This window comes from Chlorocebus sabaeus, chromosome 15 (genome assembly GCF_047675955.1).
Source record: "Chlorocebus sabaeus isolate Y175 chromosome 15, mChlSab1.0.hap1, whole genome shotgun sequence".
Taxonomy (NCBI): domain Eukaryota; kingdom Metazoa; phylum Chordata; class Mammalia; order Primates; family Cercopithecidae; genus Chlorocebus; species Chlorocebus sabaeus.
The window spans coordinates 36964051-36967739 of NC_132918.1; the positions used below are offsets into that span (position 1 = coordinate 36964051).

Consider the following 3689-nt stretch of genomic DNA (forward strand, 5'->3'; position numbering starts at 1 on the left):
GGACAATTACATTGTCAGGATATAAGGGTTGTTTTTTTATATTCCTTTCCTATTATTACTATCTTTTCATTTGTTTTTCTAGGTCTTCCAATAGGCTGTTGAATAGAAGTCGTGATGAATATATTCGTATCTTGTTTCTAATGTGAAAGAAATGTCTTCAAAGTTTGTTTGGCTTGTTAATAGATATCCTTTATCAGGTTATGTTGCTCATTACTCTCTTTGTTCTTACATCTCTGCCTTTTTCTTGCAAACTACATCTCCCAGACACTCCCAACTGGGTTTCGGCTAAGTTTGGCCAATAGAATGCACTGTTAGGAGACTGGAGTGGAAGAAAAAGTGAAGTCAGGAAGTTTCTCTCCTACTCTTGATGCTTCTTTAGGTAGTATCTGACAGTAGTTCCATCTCCTCCTAGAGACAGTTCCTTTTTCCATGGTCCTCATTCACACCAGAGAGTCTTTATATACATCCAGCCCTTGACTGGTAGCCTTAGGTCTTGGCATCTACCTACATTACCTCTTCCTTTTGTACTTCACATTAGGAACATTATAGCTTCCTGCTTCATTAATGTCTGTCACCTTTTAGGACTTTGTGCTCTCTCCACACCTCTGTAACTAGTTCCCTATGTTAAATTCCTGAAACAGGACAACTTGGTATGGGATCTATTTTATTGACTGGGCCTCAATAATACATCAGATTAGAAAAGTTTCAGTCCCTTCTTTGTTTGCTAGTAGTTTTGTTTGTTTGCTTTGTTTTTTGTTTTAATATAGTGAGATCACATTTTACCAAATAGTTTTTGTTATTGAGTTGCTATATGTGAATAACTGAGAATTGTACATATTATTTCCTTTTTATTCTGTTAATGTGGTATATTAAATTTAATAGACTTCCTAAAGACATCATTTTTGCACTCCTTGGGTGAACCCTATGTGTTTATGATGTCCTTTTAAGAACACTGTGCTGATCATCAGGTGGGAGAATCCTTACATGTTCCTCCTTTTACAAGGCAGATTAGAACATCATGATGGGGGTTCAAATAATAAGTGGTTAAAGTTTCTGTGTAATCAGGACTTGCAATATTCTGAATGCTCTTACCTGACACTTCTTAAAAAAATAAATAAATAAAAGCACAGTGCTAAATTTTATTGTTTGCTATATTTTAAAAGAATTTTTGCATCTGTGTTCATGAGTGTAATTATTCTATAATTTTCTTTTCTTGTATTGCCCTTATCTAGTTTAGTAATGCAATTTCAATGCTCATTGTGAGTTTAATTTGTGTTCATTTCAAAGGTAATTGGTTATTTATTTCAGCTTTTAGGACTCTTCATCTTTGACAATTACAGTTTTATTATGATTTTATTCTTTTGAATAATTATCTCTTTAAATACTACTTCTGCATTGTTTCTTTCATGCTTTTCTTATATTCCAATGAGATTTACATTGGACGCACTTTCACCTCTGTGTCGCTTAAAAATGTAATTACTTATTTTAAGTAATACACGTTATTTTATTTTTGCAAGTTGAATATCTTAGATTTTAATTCTTTTCTCATGGATCTGATTCACTTGTCAATTTACTCTATTGATTACAAATTCTTTGTCAGTTTTTTTAATAAAATTAATTTTACCTCCAGTAAATTGACATTCTAATTATTTTTTCTGGTTGTCTTTCTGAGCGTTAGCTGTGGTCCTAGTATTTTGATTTTTAGCCGCATTTTGAATGATAGTTTCTTTCCCCCTTTTATCTCCTTCTCTGCTTGCTCCTAATAAGCGTTTTTTTGTTTCCACATAGGCTCCAGGTTCCCAGTGAGAACCAAGTGTTTTAATGTATTTTGGTGCCTCTACACTGATATAATTTTGGTGATATTGCAGATCCAGTCACCAAGCCAGCTATTGGCTTAGTTCTATTTCTAGACTTGAGGCTGTGTTTGTGTCCTACTACCTTGCCAATTGTGGTAGGCAGAATAATGGCTCCCAAAGATGTGCAGATCCTAATTCTAATCCTTAGAACCTAGGAGTACGCTACCTTATGAGGAAAAGAGACTTTTGTAGATGTGATTAAAGTTAAGGACTTGATATGGGGAGATTATCAAGGTGGTCCAATCTAGTCACATAAACACTTAAAACCAGAGAAACTTTTCTAGCTGTAGTCAGAGATAAATGTGATGACCAGAAAAATGGTCAGAGAGTTGCTGTCTTTGAAAATGAAGGAAGGTGCTCAAGAGCCAAGAAATGATGCGTGGTTTCTAGGAGATGGAAAAATAAAACAAATTCTCCCATAAACTTCAGCGAGGAATGCAGTCCTGCTGACATCTTAATTTTAGCCCAGTGAGAATTGTGTCAACATATAGAAGTATAAAATAATACACTTATGTTTTTGAGGTAATTTGTTACAGCAGTGATGGAACACTGATAATAATTAGTTTTATGAACAAATTATAAATGCTATCCTCAGTAAGAGTTAGGTGTACTTCTTTTAAAAGTACTTTCAATACTATTGCGTCCAGAATTGGTGGGTTCTTGGTCTCACTGACTTCAAGAACGAAGCTGCAGACCCTGGCGCTGAGACTTACAGTTATTGAAGATGGTGTGTCTGGAGTTTGTTCCCTTCAGATGTTCAGATGTGTCCGCGGTTTCTTCCTTCTGGTGGGTTCATGGTCTTGCTGACTTCAGGAGTGAAGCTGCAGACCTTTGTGGTGAGTGTTACAGCTCTTAAACACAGCGTGGACCCAAAGAGTGAGCAGCAACATTTATTGTAAAGAGCAAAAGAACAAAACTTCCACAGTGTGGAAGGGGACCTTAGCGGGTTGCCATTGGCTGGCTGAGGCAGACTGCATTTTTCCCTATCTGACCCCACCCACATCCTGCTGATTGGCCCATTTTGCAGAAAGCTGATTGGTCTGTTTTACAGAGAGCTGACTGGTCCATTTTGACAGAGTGCTGATTGGTGCATTTACAATCCCTGAGCTAGACACAGAATGCTGATTGGTGCATTTACAATCCTTTAGCTAGACACAGAGTGCTAGACAGAAAAGCTCTCCAAGTTCCCAGTAGGTTAGCTAGATATAGAGTACCGATTGGTGTATTTACAAACCTTGAGCTAGATACAGAGTACTGATTGGTGTATTTACAAACCCTGAGCTAGACACAAAGAGTGCTGACTGGTGTATTTACAATCCTTTAGCTAGACACAGTGCTAGACAGAAGAGTTATACAAGCCCCCACTAGGTTAGCTAGATACCGAGTACTGATTGGTGTATTTACAAACTTTGAGCTAGACACAGGGTGCTGATTGGTGTATTTACACTCCCTTAGCTAGACATAAAGGTTCTCCAAGTACCTACTAGACTTAGGAGCCCAGTTGGCTTACCTAGTGGATCTCGCTCCCAGGCTGCAGGCGGAGCTGCCCGCCAGTCCCACGCCATGCGCCCACACTCCTCAGCCGTGATGGGACCCGGCGCAGGGGCGCCGGGGGCGGCGCTCGTCAGGGAGGCTCTGCAGCGCAGGAGGCTGCAGGTCCCGCCCTGCCCCACCGGGAAGCAGCTGAGGCCCGGCGAGAATTGGAGCGCAGTGCCAGCGGGCAGGCACTGCTGGGGCACCCGGTGCACCCTCTGCAGCTGCTGGCCCAGGTGCTAAACCCCTCACTTCCCGGCGGAGGGCGCAGGCCGGCCCCAGGGGCGGGGCCCACCGAGC

The 3689-nt window shown here is 40.3% G+C and overlaps 1 non-coding gene across 1 annotated transcript; it reads left to right on the plus strand.

Moving 5' to 3' along the window:
- Nucleotides 1-961: 961 nt before the first annotated feature.
- Nucleotides 962-1097, plus strand: LOC119626050 (U8 small nucleolar RNA). Its single transcript, XR_005242244.1, has one exon. It is a non-coding gene; the product is annotated as a U8 small nucleolar RNA (small nucleolar RNA).
- The last annotated feature ends 2592 nt before the right edge of the window (nt 1098-3689 follow it).